We start from the raw sequence: 21,372 nt of genomic DNA on the forward strand, positions 1-21,372 counted from the left end.
TAGATGATAATGTGGTTAAATAGATTATTCCCTGTTTGAACAAAGAAATGAACAATTTAACTAATGGTTCCTATCAGTCTAGAGAGATGCTTCTAGTGGTGATGAAGCAGCTCTGACCTTTGTGTGTGTATGGGGGTGGGTATTGATATTTTGCCATCAATCATGGCAAAAATAAGGAAAAAAAAAAAGAACTCACTGGATAATATGAAAATAAAATGTGAAGTTGTCCATGGAAAAAAACCCCAATTTTAGAAAGCACCCTTCCTTGAAATTAAGGAACCCATCTTTTTTCTTCTTTGAGGCCCCTCTTGTATTGCACTTTATTAAAGAGATATTCTAAGACTTTTTTTCCATTGATTGAGATGTAATTCACATTTTTCAGTGGGAGGCATAAGAATGACACTGTTGTCTTGACCTTACTCTTACAAATTCTGACTTAGTTAATCTGAGATGTGGTGAAGGAATTAGTGTTTAGTATAAGCTCTTCAGGGAATTTAAATAATCAAGGTTAAGGACCACTGCACTATTTAAATCATTGGATATCTAAGGTTTTTGAGGTGGAAGAAAGGGTACACATTTCCATATACTAAGCAATAACTACTACTTTCTAGTTGTATGTGTTGGGCTTGGGTGCCACCTTGATAAGAATGAGAGCTGAAAACATTGAAAATATCCTGAAGAATATTAGGTTCCTCTTCTGTTTACTTGTATTTTCAAACTGCGTATAGAGAACACACAGGGTTATGGTGTGTTGTGCACCATAAGCTAAATAAGTTGGTATCTGCTGTCAATCATGGTAGTGCAGTCTCAGCTTTGATTCTCTGCAGTTGCTTATTCTTCTGCACCCCTCTTATTTGGTTCCTCTGAGCCCCCACTGCCCAAGAGAAGATACTAGGGCCCCCTCAGTCATCCATGGGTATAGATTTTAATGCAGACTTTCTTCTCAGCTAGGTCCACTAACTAAAAAAGTAAGTGGTCAAGTAGAAAGCTATCAGAGTCAACATTAGCATGATTTGTGTTTTCCTAATTATTCTTAGAAGGCATTGTGTCCAGTTGAAAGTGACAGAACATGAATAGGCCCAGGAAAATCAAACTGAACATTGTGACCCCTACATTGCAGTCTCATGCATGGAGGTTTCCTAATTTCCTGAGACACTTATTCACTTGTCTTTATTCACCTCTTTGTAAAATGAGAAGCTTCAGCTAAGTAATTACTGTTTCCTTCTAGTCCTTACAATTTGAAATGCTACTTTATTATTTTAGTTTAAGAGGGCTTAATATCTTCTTGTTGCCAAATGCTATTTCCCAAATGAAAAAAAAATCCATGTAACAAGTGAATAAGAATTAAAATTTTTAGATAGTTTCATACATACACTTAGTTTTGGAGTTTTGGGAGTATTTTATATTATGAATTCAGATCACACTAGTCTGGAAATATTTCTATAATCTTAGGTTAGGGGAAGACTGGATATTTGGATATACTCTTATGATTTCGCTTAAAATGCTTCTATAGAGTACAGAAAAACTATCTTTGCCATTTTGCAGAGTGATTATTAGTAAAATATGGAGGAGATTGGCAGATTGCTTTTTTTTTCTTAAAAAAATAAGCAATATAAAATATGTTAAAAATAAGTCTTTGCATTCTATCTTAGTTCCTGGTTAATATTTAACTCAGTGAACAATTCTTAAAAATCTTTGAGATAGGAGAAGACCAGTGGAGTAGAAAGAGATCTAGAGGGAGGGAGAAGGGTCAGGAAAGGGGAGAAAATGGGGAATTAATTTAACTAAATCATGCTGTGTGCATATATAAAGGAACTATAGGGATTCCAGCTTTATGGATGCATAGAAAGCACCAATCAAAAATAAATAAATAAATGAGTGAAAAGAAGATCAGTAGAGTAAAGGAAGGAGAATGGGGGAGGTCTGGGGGAAAACAAGGACTGAAATGCAGTAAATCAAATTCCATGCATATATGATTTTGTCAAAATGAACACAGCTGCCATGTATAACTATAATGATTTCATAAAAATCTTTGAAAGTAATTTTTTGTTGTTATGTAGGAAAGTTAATTACCTTCTGAATATTTCATATTTAAATCCTATTGATAGATACAAGTAGAATTGATTAACTTGAGGAGTTCTGGAGAGAATAAGCATTAATGCTTTATTCTTTCTTTTGATAGCTTTTGGAGGGGGAAGCTAATGACATATACATAGAATATCAGTATTTTTAAAAGGAGATGTTTGTAAGAAAATTGATGATGATTAGAATTTATATGAAAATTCATGATGGTTTTCTAAATATTAATTTGGGAATTTGCAGAGCCAATGATTATGTAGGATTTTCTAAACTGATGTGTAATGTTGATTTTTCTAAACTAATGTGCAATGTAAATCTCTGACACAACACATGCTTTGTAATGGGATCATTGATGTTTTGCACAAAATAAAATTCTGATTATTTTAAGTGAGTTATACTACATCAGTAATTTATAAATCGTAGTGCATGTTTTTATATTTTTTCAGCTAGATATATTAAAAATTGCAATGTAGTGTTTGTAAATGCTTTTGGAAAAATGTAGTTGTTTGGGGACATGCCTTTTAACGATCTGAAACAGGTGTAAACAATGTGTAAAAATAATATTACATACGGTAGATAGAATGTCTTGGTATAAATACTAAAGAGTAAGGAAATTCTTTCTGTGACTTCAGATTCAAGCATTTGATTCTGAAATGCTCAAGGCTAGAGGTATTTGTTGCATTGTTTTGTAGAATTTTTTGCAGTATCCCTTCCCTTGGATTCAAAACTGACTGAAGTCTTGAGGGAGTCAAATCAAGTCTACCACTGAAACGCCATCAGAGCCTTGACCTACCACCTGTTTTAATCTTGGTTAAGTGACTTACATTGCCAGACCTCAGCTTCATGATCTCAAAATGGAGATATTGATGGTACCTATCTCATAGTTCTATGAGAATTAGGCAAAACTATATACATATATGATGTCTAGCTAGGGACTGCTGTATACTTAAATATTCAGTAAAAGTTAATGATAATGTTATTTTGCTTATGTGCTATAATTTTTTTCTTTTGCCATTGGTGTGTGCTGTGTCTGTTTCCATTCCTTCTCCTTCCCTAGATCACAAGCATTCCCTGGGACAGTGAAAGCAGTTAAGTGGTTTTCTTAACTTTAATGAATCTTCCCTTCTAGCTCATTCCAGATAGAAGTAATGAGAAAGTAGGTGCTGATACTGACTAGAAACAGAAATATTAGCATCTTTTGTAGGATAACTTACCTGATGATAATAATTGAGAAGTGACTCTAAAATTGTCAGGGGGCAGTTTATGGAACGAATTACTTTAGATGAATAGAAGTTGTTGCTTTAGGAGAAGGGGAAGACAGTGTGGATTTAAATATTAGGGAAAGTGGAAAATGATAGTGTGTCATTGGCATCCTGTCTTGAGTTAACCATTTTGACTTGTCAGGGTTGTTTTATTAATGAAAGACCTTCTAATATGAAGGCTTATTTGGATGGCATAGTATCACTCTAGAAAGATCTTAGGTATTACCATACATACTAGGAAAGTAAAAGTTTTCTTGAGAAATCAGATATGCTATTTTGAGGAATGATTTTATCAGGACATTTAAATCATGTGGTAGACTTTGAATTCTCTTTTTTGGATTATGAAGTGTTCTGTGAGACTGGAAAATATATTAAGAAAGTTTTAAGTTATTACATTTATAATCACACACATACATAGACACACAGAGTATTTTGTTGGCTGAGAATTATCTAAGGAAAAATGAAATGAAGAGACAGTATGAAATCCAGCAAAACCAAAGATCTTTACTGCACTAGCAGTTTTCACCTTTCTTCTTGGTATGATTTGCCCTGTCTTCAGATGCCTGTGCAGCTGAAGATGAGTCATTAAGAAAAACTGCATTTTATAATAATGCTTTCTAAACTGGTCAGCTAGCTAAAATTGGCTGAGGCTGAAAACAGCAGTTTCTGCCTTGAAAGGATAGAGTAATTAGTATTAAATTTGGTCAGGAAGTTTCTTATGTTCTCGGCCTTGAGCATTTTGTTAGTACATACTTTTGAAACAGGTTGCGTGGATTACATAGAGGCTCACAGGGGCATGGGGCTCACAAAAGTGTATACAGAATGCACCAGTCTGAGAGAAGGGGGCATATGAAAGAAGATTTGCATACTTATTGTAACTTGCAGATCTACTGCTCTGAAGGTTAGCATCTTTTAGGACGATGTTGTGGTTTTCTATACAAGGATCCTAAAATACTTTTCAGAATTTGTAAATTTTTCTGAATATAAAGATTGTGTGGAGCAGTGTGAAATAACTGTGGCATTATAATGCTGTGCTTTATACTTTTTTAACCAGGTTACTTTTACATTTTGCCAGATATATTCTAGCACAAGTGCATTTGTAAAGGTACTACTAGGATGCCTTGTTTCAGCTCTTATGGAAGACAATTCTTACTTGGTATAACAAGCAACCCCTTGTGCAAAGAGATAGGGCCCCACTGTGGGAACTGGCCTGTGGGCATGGGGTGGGGTGTTTCAAGTTACTGAGATTTATTGATCTCTCTGATGATCTTGGTCAGTATGGCATCCCTGCTCCTTGTGGATATTTGTTGACTGAATAGCTGTCTACTTTTCAACTGAACAGGAAGAAGGAAATGGTAAAAGCAAAAAGAAAATGGCCCAGCAATCAGATTCACATCAGCTGGGTTCAAAACCTGCCCTTTGACCAGTTTCCAAAGTTGCTTTTATCTTAAGGACACATGAGAGGAAGCAGTTAGCACGTGAGGTGGTAGAGTACAGTGACAGAAGAGAGGAACATACTTGCAGTGTTGTTTTCCTCTGAGTGGAGAGAAGGAAGTGTTTGTAGTAATAAAAGTATTTAAATATAAACTGAAGAAAATCTTTGGTTCTCGTTTTTGGTAAATGGGGAAACCCAGCACAAAGATGAAGAGGTGTAATCTGTCTAGATGGAGTCAGTTGAAGATTTAAAAATAGAAACAAGCTCTTCTGACTCTGGGAATATGCTACATGCTCCTTTTAGCACTAGGAAGACTTGGGTGAAAATCTTCATTAGAGTGGTTTTGGGGTTTCTGGAATCAATATACTTGTCTGATTACTTCTCAAAGAGATAGTTTTCCAATGATTTTGAAATATAATATCCCAATGATTTCTTTCCCCCAAGAGGGTAAACAGCAGATTTCATTGCCAAACTTGAGAGAAAAGCTAAGCTTACCATTTCTCACCATTTCTTCTTTCTGAGTTGCATCTCAGGAAGACTCACCCTGATTCTTTGGGGAGAAATGAGGACAACGAAACCAGGAAATAGGTGGTGGTAGAGAAGTGGTTTAACTCAATAGAAGGTGAACAAGAAAGAAAGAAGTTCAGAGACCAAAAAATTCCCTAGGTAGAGAAGTGTTTATGGTTTTGTGTTCAAGTTACACCTTCCCACTAGAGAAGATCTAATTAATTAATCAGCTAACTCTGATTTAGATGGAATTTACTGGGATTTAAGTCTTTGGAATACTGAGATATTTGAAGGAATATTAGATTACCTTCTCATCCAAGAGGAAGACTGAGGTGGAACAATACAGGAACCCTCTTCTCTTATGTCTTTTTCATTTTGTATCTTTTGTTTGCTCCTTGGGTCATTGGTTCAGCAGAAAATTCGGGAAACTGACTATGGGCCATAGTTCCTTCACTTCAGAGAGAAAATCCATGTGGATAGTTCCTTGAGGTTCCTCTACGAGGTCCATTTTCTTCATAAAGTCTTAACCCCATTACTTTATAGGTCTTTTTCCATAAATAATCTATGAGAGCTTTGTATTTATATTTCAGATACTGTCTTCTTGGTTAAAGTTGGAATTTTTTTCCCCAACCTGGTTTTGTATTGCTTTGAATGCTAATATCACAACTGGAAACATGCCTTTATTTTAAAGTATTATTATTTATTTATAAATTAACTTGTTTTTTTTAGCAAATATTTATTGAATACCTACAGCTTGGATGAAAAATTATGTTTTTCTGCCTTTGGAGCAGTAGGACACAATTTTAGTAAATTTGTTTCAGATAGTTTTATTTGTTAACAAGGTTTTAAGATAAATTATTTTTGGCTACTTTTTGGACACTGAAAAGACATTCTGAATTTTCTAGACAGACGATAGAGAAACTAATTGAAAATTTCTTGGGTACATTCTAAACACAAATAATGCATAATCAGAATCTCATTTTCTTGAATAAAGTAAATAGTATGGTTATGGTAAGAATGAATGCTTTTACACAGCTATTGATATTTTCTGTAATGTATTGGACAGTAGTATTATGTCATATTCTGAAGGTTTCATGAATGAAGATCTCCATCATCCATCATAATATAAGTTAAAAATAAGTAGGATTATATAGAGCAGGTTTGCCTGCCAGACACTATTCTATGTATTTTGTATATACTAATTCTTTTAATCATCAGAACATTTCTGTTTGTTAAATACTGCTAACATATTAAACCATTTGTCACTGATTTTCACATTCTAGGTAAGTTTAACAGAATCCACAAACAATAAATATCTGTAGACCTCCCAGCAAATGCATAGCAGTTCGTAAATATCAAATAAAATGTCTCAGGATGTGCCCATTGGATTCTGTCACTTGAATATGGAATTGTCAGTGCAGTTGGAAACCTTTATCTCTCTAACTAGGTGGAGGCAACCAGTCAACCCATTGCCTGGTGCTTTTTCGCTTGGGAGTGTTGGTATACCTTACCTGAATTAAGCAACCTTTCACTATACATTCATACAGGAATAAGCAGGAAGACAACAGAGTTAAAGAACCAGGAGTAAATAGTAACATGGAAGTGTTTTTAGAACTCATGGTAAGATATGGATGCTGTGAATCTCAGATAGATCAAGCGACAGGTTCAAGGGCACATAGCATGGCTGGGATGGGTTCTGTGATCACAAATATCTAGATTCAAATCCCACCCCTTCCTGCTTGAGTGACCCTATCAAAGTTAATCTTTCAAAGCCTGTATTTCTTTATGTACAAAAAACAAGGCAGCAACAACACTTACTTTACTTTCTTCCTTTAATGAGAATACTAAATAAAATGATATAAATACTAAATAAAGTGATATACTTGATGGTGTCTAGTTCAGAGTTTTGTATCATAGTTGCCATAATAAATGCCAGTTTTTCTTTGTCCTCATTGTTTTTCTTAGTCCCTGTGACTCAATCTGCTACCCTAGAAAAACAACCGTGAGATTTTGATGCTACTCATGGGACCAGGCAATCCTACTGGCAAACATTCCCAAAACACACAGCTGTTTCATAACAGGCCTATTGACTCCTTTCATCATTAAAATTCTGCAATCATCATAACTCAGTTTAACTGCATCAGACTTCTTAATGATCATTTAAATGGAAATTTCTGTTGTAGATATGGTTTATTTGATATCAGTGAGTACTAACACTAGTGAGCAGGCAGCCTTGCTAGACAAATATTTGCCTTCAGTGTTGGCCGGTGATCATGATTGCTGTACTTTGAAAGCACATGTAGTTACACTTCTAGCAGGTGGGCATTTGCAATTTCTAGCTGTGTGTGTGTGTGTGTGTGTGTGTGTGTGCGCGCGCGCGCTTGCACACACACCCCATCATATAATTAGCAACCTGTTGTAAATCATTCAAGCAGTGATTTACCAGAATGAACAATAGCTGAGATTACGCATCGCTAGCTTTAATACTGTAACCTGAAAGATAATACTTTCTCCTAGGAGTCTATTCTGGCATTAAATGATTTTAGAACAGTTTCCAACTGCACTGTGGACTCTAGTTTGACAGCAGATGATAATACAGTGTTGATGTTGTGCTAGTGACAGATTCCTTTTAATGATCTCTATAGCGCACCTTTATTCCATTTTGAAATATATGTTTACAGTAAAAATTTTGATATGCAACAATGGAAAATAGAAGATCAGTGCCATGTCCAAGGACAGAAAAGAATACAAATTGTTAACCATATTGGTAATTCACCAATTGCTTTGGCCATCTAATGACTAGAAGTGTAGATAAAGAGAGAAAAATGATTTAACATTATTCATTATCCTACTTAAAAAATGGGAGGCAGGGGAAAGGTAAACAGTAGATTTGAAGATTAATTAATGGCTTCTTTATGAAAAACTAGCATTAACACAATGCCAGCAGCAATTAAGTCATGAAACAGAAGGGCAAGATAAAGAGGCTGAGAATGTTTCAGGACACTTCTGAACAAAGTAATTAAGTGCATGTAGCACCAGACAGAAGTAGATGTAAAAACCATTCAATAAATCTTTATTTAAGTTTGAGAAATTTCACTCTTATCTTCAGATGATTAACAAATAATAGACTGCTTTTACATTTGTAGAGTTCATTTTCTTGTGGGTGATAGGAAGATATCACAATTGTTTTATTTCTGATTTGAAGAATACAATTGATTATGGTTAATGTGATAAATGTGGTGAAAAATTGGAGAGGAGAGTCTGTATCTTTACTTTTTTATCCCTTCTGTTGTCCTTCTCCTGCAGAGCTTTATATTTATTAAGTGCTAGGTGAACTATCCATGTAAATTGGATAATGTAATAAGTAAAAAAATAAAAAATAAAAAATTAAAAGTGTAACTTGCATTTGTAAGTAACCAATATAACTTGAAGACATTATGTCTTTACCATTATTTCTTTTAAAATAAAATGAAAATTAAGAACTCCTTTTTGGTGGAGTACAAAAAATAATAACTGAGTTGGGGAGGAGGAAAGGAAGAGAGATGAAGTCTGTGTGAATGTGGAGCGCTGAGTTTTCTATCGCAATGTGTTGACCCTTCCTTGCTCCCTTCTGGTTTTCCTCCCTCTCTCTCCTGCTTTGCTTTCCTTCTTTCTTCCTCTTCCTCTCCTTCTTCCCCTTAGTCCCTTTATTTCTTCCATTTCCCCTCCCCCTCCTCCTCCCCCTTCCCTGCCTCTCTTCATTTCTTCCTTCCTTCCTTCTTCTGCAGATATTCTGCCTCAAAAATTCATCAGGGTTAATAAACATTTAAAGGTCCTTGGTGTTACTGGTTATTTAAATATTGTAGTATGATATGAAGTGGCTCTTCTTTTGTAGATGTGATATAACCACATGGAGAAATGGAGGTTATGATCTGAGATAAATAGAAGCAAGTCAAAAGAGGTTTGTTGTAAGAGATGTTAAAGGATAGGCCTCTGGCTTTGGCTTTGCTATGAGTTAGGGCTGTAATTCCCCAGGCAGAAGAACAAAATTGGAAGTCAGAAGGGATAGGCTTTCCCAGTTCAGTGATTTCAGTTGTAAAATTTGAAGATTTCTGGTTTGTTTAAAAGAGACGTGAAATAAACATTTTGCTAATTACTTTATATCTTATTTCACGTTCAGTATTGTGGGACAGTAGAAGATTCACTCATTCACATACTACTCATTTCCTGTCAATGACAGAAGGCTCAGGATTATGTAAAATGGAAGAGGCAAAGATTAATTGAATACATGGTTTGCTCTCAAGAACTTTGTAGTTTACAGGGAGAATCAAGCCATTGGCTGACTGAGTCACTGAAACAATTTATAGCAATCATAGTGGCTATAAATACAAAGCTTGTAAAGACTCAAAATCTAATATTTAGAATAATTGAGGGAATAGCCGAATGATATTTATATTAATTTTTTCAAATGAAGTTGGTCTACAAAGTTCATTTAGACAATGTTCTCTCATTGATCATTTCTGAATGAGTGATGTCAGGGAATACAATTCCATTTTTGTAATAATATGGAGTTATAACTTGCTTCTTAAATACAAAACATTATTTTTATTCATCCTCATTGCTAAAAAACTATAATTGTTAGTTGTTGTAATAATCAGCATTTTGGAGTTAGAAGAAAGTGATAGAGGAATCAGTAAGTTAGTGAATCTTGCAGCTTTAAAAATTAAAAATGCAAGACAAGTTTTTAAAAAAGGAAACTTCCCCTACTTACAGAATGTATATAGTTTATTTCCTGATCATATGTGTAGAATCAGTATATAAATGGAAATGAACCTGTGAATTGTATCTGATAATTCTTTCATTATTCATTAAGAGCTTAATATATACAAGGTTTTCCTGCTGAATGCAAACATGATTAATGGGCCTCACCCTTGACCTCATAGGTTTAGAACTTCAAGCAGATATATAAACTAATATATCTAGCACAGTTTTCTAAATTGTACCTGGAAGAACAAACTACTAGGAATTGGTGGGGATTGAGTCAGTTTTCTAGGATAAGTTCTTCACCACATCTCCACAGAGGAAACTGGGATTGATTTTTCTTTTTCTAAGAGTGGATTTAAGAAAGAGGTGCTATTTTCCCCTCTTCCCTTCATATATGAACACATTTCTGAGACTATTTCATTCAGTGAAAGACCAAGAATAGTCTTTTGAGTGGAGGGGGGAATGGTAAGCTCTTATTTATGCCATACATTATTTTAACCTATTGTAATGTGTTAACTTAATCAGATAACCTGCAAATATGAAATTTAAAGTCTAAAGAGAAAATCAGATTTGCTTAATAAATATTTACTAGAAACAAAAAAGATGACACTGTTAGGGACCTTGGAATTCTGTACTTGTATAAGTAATGGGAAAATTTAAGAGTAAACTCTTTTTGCATGATTAGATAAGGTGATGGGTTCCAGGTGTGAGAGGTCACAGGAAAAAATGGCCAAGAAAGAGGAAAGGTGTTCAGAAAAGAGATGTGAAAATGCCAGACAGATGTCACATCTTGGGCTCAAGTTCTGACAATCATTGTTGTTTTTGAAACCCATAAAGTCACATTTGGAATGCTACTTTAGGTTTCTAAGACTCAGGTACTCTTGTAAATGGTACTTGGGGAATCAGATCTTTTAATGTTCAGATCTCTCTATTGAAGCATATATACACTGTTAATGTGTATAACATAGTCCTTCCCTTCTTTCTTTTCTGGAAATTACAATCAGCAAATCATTGCCTTTGTACATCTGGGTCATTTTTTACATAAATGAGGAAGGTCTGGAATATTTTCTGGTACTTTTGTCTTTGTCTGTAACAATTTTATCTGTGAACTCTAAACATGCAGAGCCTAGAGATTGTCATTTAGAAATTATAGACCAGAAATTAGAAATTACATATGTATTTCATTCAATTTCCTTTGAGTGTAGTGTAAAGAATATAGATGCTAGAGTTAGGATTACATTCGAATGCTGAGTTTGAATGCTGGCTGTGATACATAAATACTGGGTGACTTTGGGCAAAGTATTATTTTCTGTGAATTGGATATAATAATAGTGTTCGTATGTGCAGTCAGGGCCAACTTCACCATCATGCAGCCAGTGACATTGCACATGGTCTGGTGCTCATGTGTAGCCCTGTGTTCGGTATTTAGGTGTTCAGATTGTCATTTGTTGTAGTTTGTATCTAGAATGTCCTTCAGAAGCTCAGGTATTGAAGACATTTCCCCAGTGCAGTAATGTCCAGGGGTGGGGCTTTTGGGGAAGTGATTGGATTCTGGGGCATTAAGCTCATGAGTAGTCTTATCCATTTGATAGGTGAATGGACTACTCATGGAGGTACAAACTGTGGGCAGGTAGGGCATGGTTGGAGGAAGTAGGTTACCGAGGGCGTGCTCTTGGGGACTATATTTTGTCTTGGCCCCTTCTTCCCTTTCCCTCAGCATTCCACCTTCCATAAGCTGTCTGAGCCGTTTTTCTCTGGTATGCCTTTCTGCCATGATGCTCTCACTCTCCTCAGACTCAGAGCAGTGGAGCCGATGACCATGAACTGAAACCTCAAAATAAAACATTTCCCCATTGAAGTTGATTATGGAAGGTATCTGGTCCCAGCAGTGACAAGCTGACTGCTTTCTTAACAGCTTTAACTGTGAATCTCTGTTTTTTAGTGAAGTCATGTAGGATAATGAAGCATGGAGCCTCAGCTCCATGTGGTCCCACTGGGTACTGCCCCCTCACTTCCCAGGAGGGTGTTCAGGAGGCAGCTTCTCCTGGTTACTCCATTCCCTCTACCTCTATCTGGAGCCTGGACATGGGATTGGGGAGTCAGCTCAGCCATTGGTGCCTGTGCTGAGTTCTAGGGACAGGAGGGGGCTGGTACTGTGAGGTTTTTGCCTTTGCCCTGATTATGTGTCATGATATCATGGAGGAAATAGGTTGCTTTTCTTCCTGCAGTTTTAATAGGGGACCTCATATTTCACTTAGCATTGGGTACTGTGGATTATGTAGCCAAGCCTGGATAAGGTGCTTTCTAGGTTGCAGAGCTAAGAGATGTAAACAACTAGAGCTATGGTGGTATACAGTAAGTATCGTAGAAATGTGTGCCATTATAACTATCTGGCAAATGTACATGTCTAGCCTATTATCTAGTTAAGTCCCAAGTACTAGTTATTTATAAGTATTATAATACAGTTATATAACAAAGTGATTTTATAAAAAAGGAGTAATTTATTAGCATAATTTCTTTGTACATGTTGTCATGAGTAATATTTATTGTGTTCGTTTGGATACAGGTCATTTTAAAATGAGGGGCAGCCTCTAATTTGTCATAAATTCATGAGGTCTAGTAACTATTTTAAAGTTATTTTACTTTTGAATTTCCCACTTCATTAATTATAAAAAAGTATTTGAAAAATAAAAGTTATACAGTGGTGGAAAGTGTTATTCTAAGCCCACTTTTTGTTAAAATCCAATGTGAAACCAGCATATCACAGAAGATTTCCCTCATTAACATACTTTATGCTCTATGTATTATTTAACTTTTCATCACTATGATAAAATACTTGAGAAAGTCCACTTAAAGGAGTAAATATTTATTTTGGCTCACAGTTTCAGAGTTTTGGTTTATGGTCACTTGGACCCATTGCATAGGCCTTTGGTGAGGAAACACATCATGGCAGGGAGCACACTGTGGTGGAGAAAGCTTCTCACCTCATGGTGGCCAGAAAGGAGGGAGAGAGGGAAAGAGCGAGGAAAATAGAAAAAGGGATAGAGAGTGTACCTGCACACAAGAGGGGTCAGGAACAAAATATACCCTTCAAAGTCCTGCTCCCAATGACTTACCTCTTCTTCACAGGTCCTGAAGGTTGCCCCACCCTCCTAATAGCACCACAGAATAGTAAACAAGCTTTTAGCACTTGACCTTCTGGAGACTTTTCAGACCAAACCTTACCATTCTCTAATGCAAATGAATACAAACTGGGCCAGAGTATTTATGATTGCTGTGTTTCTCATTGTGTATCCTCCTATTGTAAATGCAATTTATTTTCTGTGTTCCCCCCCTCATTTTAGCATACATTTTCTTAATTCCTTTCTTTTTTTTTTTTGTCCAGAAAGTATCTGTGGGATATTGTATATGTTTATATTTATGTATTATTAAATAAAGTGGAATTCAAAAACATTTATCAATAACTTGTTGTGCTTGAAAGGTGCTTTGCATATGTATTATAATTGTTGAGAGTTCAAGAAAGACAGGGATTTTGGGTTTCAACAATATCATTGCCTTTCTTTAATCTTTGACTAATGTTCTGAATTTGACTAGCTGTATAAAGAACAGATGGTGGAATGGTTCAAGTTGATGTTCACCATCTGCTTCTCACATATATAACTTGTAAGAATGTATCTAAAAAATAATATAGCAGGGATCTTCCATTTTGTGGTGATTGATCAGAGAAGCTGTGCCATTTGGGATGATTGTATTTCGATATGAATAACTTCATCAAAGAAACATAAGCAGAAATGCTTCATAAGCTGTCTCAGTGTGTTGCTTTGTCTGTTATTTGCATGTATCCACATTGTCATCATTGGTTTTGGTCAAATCTTGATCAGTGTCCAGGAATCTTTGAAAGTGTATTAATGGTTGATTGAGTTTACCGAATACCTTGACATATTAAAAGTCTCTTCACTCTGAAATAGTAGCAAGCGTGCACTTTCCCCTCAATGTTTAATGGAAGGAGAGAGTTTGGTTAAAAACACTTGATTTTTATAGATTATATGCAATACAGCATTAGAGGTTTCTGAGTGAAATTTATGTCAGAATTGATCACAAACAAATCTGCCACCCTATTATTGGAAAAATAGACCCAAGTAGCTTACTCAGGTTTTTTTTTAGTTTAGTTTTTTATTAGTTCATTTTAGTTATAGAGAATATTAGGATTCATTTTGACATAATTATAAAAGCATGGAATATAATTCGCTCTAATTCAGCCCCCAGTACTTCCTCTTTCCCTCCTCCCTTCTCTTTATTCCACTTATCGTTTTGCTGTTTATTACAGTGCTTTGTGAATATACATTGGAGTTGGTTTTGTGCTCCCTCGGAGCTGCCCCTGGCATTAGGCTTGTCAATCCTTTGCTCCCTGTGTGGGAAGCATGTGTCTTTAATAAGTGGCAAACCCCTGGATCAGCAGCAGGTGGATGGCCATTGGTGTTGGTCACGTTTTCATTGTTGTGACCAAAATACCTGACATAAATAACCAAAGGAGGAAAGATTTATTTTAGCTCATGCCGCTGAAGTTTCAGTCCATGGTCAGCTGGCTTGAGGGGCCTCATTTAGAAGGTCCTCACAAACTAAAGCCTGTCAGCTCATGGCAGCTGGGAAGCAGAGAGAGATGTGGAGAGGAGAGGCCAGGGAACATGAATACCCTTCCAGGGCATCCACCCAGTGACCTCCTTCCTCCAAATAAGTCCCATGTACCTATGATGTCCACTTCCTCCCAGTAGTCCATTTAGCTCTCAGTGGATTAATCCACTGATGAGGTCTGAGTCCTCATGATCCAGTCACTTCTAAAAGCCCCATTTCTAAATCATTGTTGCATTGGTGACCAAGCCTTCATCATAAGAGTCTTTGGGGGACAGTTCATATCCAAATCATAATAGCCATAGAATTCACTCTGTTCACCTCCCTCAGGTGTTTTGCGTGGGCTTCATGGTAGAGTGAACTAGTATGAGAGCAGTAGTCTGTCAGAAAAGGGAGATAGATCAGGACTGCTTTATTTGAGGGAAAAAAGATAGTAGGTATTGAGCTTTTGAGTCAGGCTGCAAAGGTATAAAGAATAATGTTAGCACAGAGAAAGTTATTGTTATTATTATCAGGTATCCATGAAGCAGAATTATACTTGGACCTATGTGGGTTCAATATATGGTCTTAGTTCTGGGAACTTCAAAATTCCATGAAGTATGTCTTTGTCTTTTTTCTTTCTTTTTTTATATAGTTGAAAGCCGTTACCATGGAATTACAAATTTAGGTACAGAGATTTCCCACCAGACCCTTCTTTATCTGTTCCACTGTAGTGTGTCTTAGTTTATGTTGTTGAGTTAATACCAACTTGGGAGAAATGACATATATATCAGAAAAAAAATGTAAGAAATAATGTTATTTTTGTTGAGTGGATGTTTCTGAGTTTCTGTAGAAATTTCTGTTGAAGCCTTTGGTCCAGAAGGTGGTTTAGGATTCTGGCTTGTGACTGTCCTGTGAGTCTCATTACCCTGACGGATTTTGGCATTTATGTGTGGTTGCTTAAAGGTGGAGATGGAGATCCTGTTTTACTCTTTTCTTTTGGAAATGGCAAAAATCTCTTCCTGCTGGTGAAAATCAGTGGGCCCTTCATCTTTGAACTCTTGGGAAAGGAAAGAAAGAGGACATTAGAATATACTTTAATGAAGCAGCAATTTGTTATTGTATACCTTTATGCTTGAATGTTACATTTAATTTCCACACTTTTTTTTCCTATTATTCAGAAGTGCTCTAGAGAATCCCTGGGGTTAACAATTATAGAACATTTAACAAATAGTCGTTGATTCTAAAGGGTGAAATTTCATAGTACTGTATTCTGAAGAGCTAGTCATTCATTGTTAGATACAGCTTAATTTTTTTCCCTGTGAAATTTATGTAGATGTTTCCATTTACTTTTAGCAGCTAGGGATACTGTTTGTTAGTCATATTTTTACACAGTAGCAAAACCTCTGGGGTTGAAACCTTTGTGTGTGTGTGTGTGTGTGTGGTACTGCAGAATGACCCAGCGCCTCACAAATGGTAGGCAAATGATTTACCACCAAACTACATCCCTGTGCCTTTTTAAAAATGTGTTTTGAGACAGGGTCTTCCGTTGTACTGGCTAGCCTCAAAGTTGGGATTCTCCTGTCTGAGCCTCCAGAATATCTAGAATTACAGGTGTGTGCCCCTGCTGGTGTTAACTTTATAATTAGCAAACTATAAGCAGAGATGTTTATAGGTACCTGTCATTTATAGCTCTCATATTATACTAAAGGAAATTTATTCATCATTGCAAGAACACTGAGAAAAATATATATTTATATATACCTGTGTAATAGGTATATATGTTGCATTTCTTTTTCTGATAAATAAAACTGTATTTTTGATAAATGAAACCTCAAAGGACTTTCTTTAGATTTCCCCTGTCATATTGTTCTCACCATTCCATATTTATATCCATATAGACAAAATTTTCTGACTCTTTGGGAGCAAAGGGAATTATTGCCAGTTCTTCATATGTTAATATTAATTCATAATGGAGAAGTTAAATAAGAGATGTGAAAAATTTCTTTGGGTTAAATAGAAGTGCAGTTTTTCTAATAAAATAGAAAGCACTCTTTCCTTATAGGCTATAAAGATATCTTATTTCAAAAAAAGGAACAATGCTTTCTTTTTTTACTTTTTTAATCATCATACCAAACTAATTTTTCAGGAGAAAGGCCAATTGGCAACCACAGTTGAGACATTTTATTTGCCTTTAAAATTTTTATTTTTCATTAACATAAATATTAGAAGTCTTTTGTATTTACAAAGGGAAATACACTCACTCATTAACCCTATTAAGATTTTGCAGTTGGAAAAAAAATAATCTCACTTAAGGGAAAAATTAGTAGAATGGAAAGCTTTTTTAAAAAGTCACTTAAGATTAGCCAATTATGCTAATTTAATATTTAGGTGGCAGAAGGAACGGTTTTGAATTTATGAGATTCAGGTAATTGGAATTAGTTTCAAAAGTATATGGGAAAAATGTATATTTTGAATTAAAAGCTACCAGCAAGTTAAGCTAGCACCATATCTTCTCTGTCAGGTGTAGATAAGAAGGCCAGAAAACTATATTAGTTGTAGCTATTTATTTTTTATAATGATGGCAGCTCACAAAAGTTTAATATCCATCTTTGTACCATGATATTTTGTTAAATTTGTTTCTCATTGCAACATATGAAATATTTTTCATTATTTCCTTTTCACAGATGCAGAAACTAAGACTTTGAAGGATGTAGTCATATGTAAAATATGATAGAGTAAGAAGCAGAGCTTGCCCTGGAATCAAAGTCTGTCTGATTATTAATCCTTGGCTTTTTCACTATGCCACATAAACTGTGTGACCTTAGCTAAGGGGCTTAACTTATCTAGGGAACAGTCTCCTAATCTATCGGAATGTTTAGATTGATCTATATCAGAAATCTCATTGGTTCTCAAGTTCCAAGAACTAATTTTTTTCTCCTGGTTTGAAAATGGATATCATAAAATAATACAGAGGTTACATATTAAATAACACTTCCAATAAATTATTACCTTGATATCTTGTATAGCATTTCAGCATCAAAGTGTGTAGTCATCCAAAAGCTAATATTTGATGGCTGTTCAGTTGTGCTTTACCTCTGGGAAAATTATACAAAAGGTTAGTTGCATATAATTTATAAAAAATTAATTGGAAAACAAATTTGTTTTTTTATTATGTTCCAAATGCATTGATGAGACTCTCTTTAAAATGTGATAGAATATAAAAATAGCAAACTTATATTTTTGGCAATTAGCCTTGTCATACAAAACATGACATGGGGGACTACATTCAGAAACTTGGCAATATGATGTTGTCATTTGTCCTACTTTGAAAATAAAAAAAAATACATGTAAATATTTTGAAAAATGTGTAAAATGAAATCGAAAGCTAATGTTTGCTTTAGGTTCTTTGTCATGTTCTTAAAACCCAATTAGTTCTGATAACTGATGTGAGAATATCAAGAAATATTTTGCCTTATCACAGAATAATAGCTTCTTGTGTACTTTCTTTTTCTTGTGCTGAACTTTACTATTTTATGAGGAATGAATACATTTACACATACAGACACACACACACACACACACACTTATCTTTCCTCTTGCAGGCAATGAAAAGTTTCTAGCAACTTCTTCCAAGAAAACATGTTGTACTTTTAATGTATTAGTATAAGGACAAATGATAAGAAAAGACATTAAGAAACACTTAATATTATATGCCAAAAAATGTAAAGCTAAAGCGAAACTTATTTGTGTTACCTTTGCTAATCGTGTATTAAAGTGATGTTCAATGTGGATGAAATGCAAAAGAGAAAATCTAAATCATCTTTGTAGTAATAGCTGCATTCTTTTAACAAATTTAAAAATCCCCCAAAGCAATAATTTAGAATTTTTTCTTTTTAAGTGTTGTTTAACATTTAAGAATCTTTGATAGATGTCTTAAGAACCCTTTAAAGGTTTGAAATACAAAGATGAGTGCTAATGAGGAGCAGACAGAAGAAAATTAATAGAACTCCACTAATTACAAATCAGAAAATTTTGTCAGTGTATAGCTATTGGGCATCTTAATCTGCATCATTCATATCTTTGGGGAAAGAGGACAGATTAATAATTTGAAGTGCAAAAAGATAATCCAACCAGCATTGAGTTGATTATGTGTCCATCAGCTGGTGTCAGTGGGAAAGGTAAAACCCCTTCCCTAGAGCGATTGCATGTACTGTGGAAGTTGAAGTTTACTGTTTGGTAAAAATGATGATACATGTATACATTTAAATGTTTGAGAGATGATACAGCTGACTTTCTTAGAATAGTGGCTTCCTTTTAATTCAACAATTGCCATTTATTCTGCACCAACTTTATTCTGTATGCCTTTAATGTAGCATCTCTACTTGTAACAAGAATAACACAGGAAGGAATTCTAATCTATAAATTGAACGTACTTAGGTCCATCTGGCTCTATAGCTCAAGTTCTTTTTACCTCATACTACCTTTTAAGACTTTTTTCCTGCAATTTTCATTGTAAAGGACCCTAGAATATTAGAGATAGAGGGAATCTTATTGGTCATCTAGTGAAAATCTTTAGTACTCTGGCTTTGGGAGAGCCAGAAGAAGTTTATGGACTTGCAAATAAGACATATATAGTGTCTAGATTGAACTTTAGTCTGACCTCCTTTCCAGTACCATTCAAGAGCAACTGAACACATACTTTTCACTCAATTCTTCATCTCTCTATAATGTTAAGTTTCTATGAGACAAAGAAGGGTTTCTTGTCCTTTGAGTAGGGCCAATTAAGTGACACATGCCTAGTAGCATTCACTAAATATTAAGGTTATTTCTTCTGTTTTGTTTCTGTGTTACTTCAGAGTTGCTGTTTCAGTCTTTCAGTCCTCCAACAACTGTTAACTGATTTCCAATATTAAATTTCTCCTGTTGAAATATCTACTGTGGTTTTGAATTTCCTGAGTATATTCTAATGTAAAAAAAATCACAAGCAGAGTGAAAAATATTAAATATATGTGGGGAAAAGACATTATGTTAGATCACTTAAATTTTGTGAATTATTTGCTTAAAATAATTATAGAAACGATGCACATGTTGTGTTTAGTACAAAGGGCAGAATAATGTGACATGGCATAGAAAGGGCTGGTAGGGAAAGATCTTCAGTGATAGCATGGAGGAAGACATTTATTAAAATGGCAGAACATCTTTTCCAGAATAGAAGGAGGACATTACTGTATCTCTATTCGATGAAACTTTAAAAATATTTAATATCCAGAATTCCACAAAGTTTATTTTATGGTAAAGAATGTTCTGTTCTAGTTAGCAAGTTTCTGTGTTATTTGCATTTGATTGCAAATGAATTCTCTGTTTTGAAGGAATTGCTTATGCTCTACTTATTGTACATACTTTGCTCTTCTCATAAGACTGGTAAATTTTTCTCATGCTTTCATTTTATGGGACAGCTGGAAGATCAAGGTGGAGGTTACAGGATAAGGCTACAAACTCAAAGTTTACCCATCTGGCTCAGAAAGACTAACCATTTTCACCTTTGATTCATTAGCATTATAATTTAACTAAACTGATTATAAATCACAGTGACAGAGCCCTTTAAGTCTTCATATAAAGTAGTCCTCAAAATGACCATAGACATTTACTTACCTGTGTATTTTGTGTGTAAACTAATTTAGCTTGCAGTTAATACATGGTCTCTTCTGTAACACTTATATATTAGATTATTTTCTTGTATTTATAAAGTCAGAGTAAAAGGAAAATTTTAACTCCAAATAACCCAAATTACATGTAATTTATTACCAATTAAGGTTTTATTAGGTATGCATTAAAAATAGATGTCTTGCTGCTTCTCTTCACAAATCTTTTTCTAGTGCTCTTGGCTGTTCTTTTTGTTTTAAGGCCACAAAAGTGGCCAAAGCTTTGTTTGTCACTTTGGGCTATCATATTTCTTTATATGACTTCACTGGTTAAAGATGATCACAATAAATAAAAAGCATCTCATTGTCCTCTTCTCAAAAACAGTGTTCTAGTGTATATGTCACAGTTGCTATCTTACTTCAATTGGGCATTTCTTTGTCTCAGGTCATCAGTAATATGATTGTTAAAGCAGACTCATTTAGACCCCAAGATATGCACGTTTTTCTGGAAGTGAAAACACTGACATAAGACATAGGTGCTTCTTTTACAGAGTTTCTTCTTTAATTGGGAAAGATAGAGGCCTAAGTAGGACGAGGTGGTTGGGAAAATTTTGTAGATGAACTGTGACTTGCACCAGTTTCTGGAGACTAGCACAATGTAAAACTGTGTGGAAAAGGGGAGGCAGAGATGGGTAGAGTCAAAATATACCCAACTGAGCTGAGAAAGAGATGAGTGCATTTGGAAAGATTAGAGATAAGGGAAAGTGATAGGAAATAAGGATGGCTGGGTGCCCACTTGTCCACAGGACTAAAGAGGGAATCAAGAGATAGAAAAGTGTTTAGAATAAAACATGATAATAGTGTTTCCCAAATTGCTTCATTAATGCATGCTTTGGGGGTCTCTTCTTCATATAAGTGTAGAATATGGTAGGCCAAAGGAAGGTTACAGATTTCTATACCTCAAGACTTCAGAGACTTTAATATGTCAATGTCCATGGTGAAATTTTAAGAAGGAACCATGGCAAACAGAATATGTTAAAACTAGTTGGCTATAAGTGTTTTTGTTGTTGTTGTTTGTTTGTTTGTGTGTGTC

At 35.0% G+C, this 21,372-nt stretch overlaps 1 protein-coding gene across 1 annotated transcript in view; it reads left to right on the plus strand.

Moving 5' to 3' along the window:
- Ppp3ca (protein phosphatase 3 catalytic subunit alpha) overlaps positions 1-21,372 on the plus strand; it is a 307,578-nt gene that overhangs the window by 76,961 nt on the left and 209,245 nt on the right. The gene's annotated exons all lie outside the window — the stretch shown is intronic.

The sequence above is a fragment of the Marmota flaviventris genome, chromosome 7 (genome assembly GCF_047511675.1).
Source record: "Marmota flaviventris isolate mMarFla1 chromosome 7, mMarFla1.hap1, whole genome shotgun sequence".
Classification (NCBI taxonomy): Eukaryota; Metazoa; Chordata; class Mammalia; order Rodentia; family Sciuridae; genus Marmota; species Marmota flaviventris.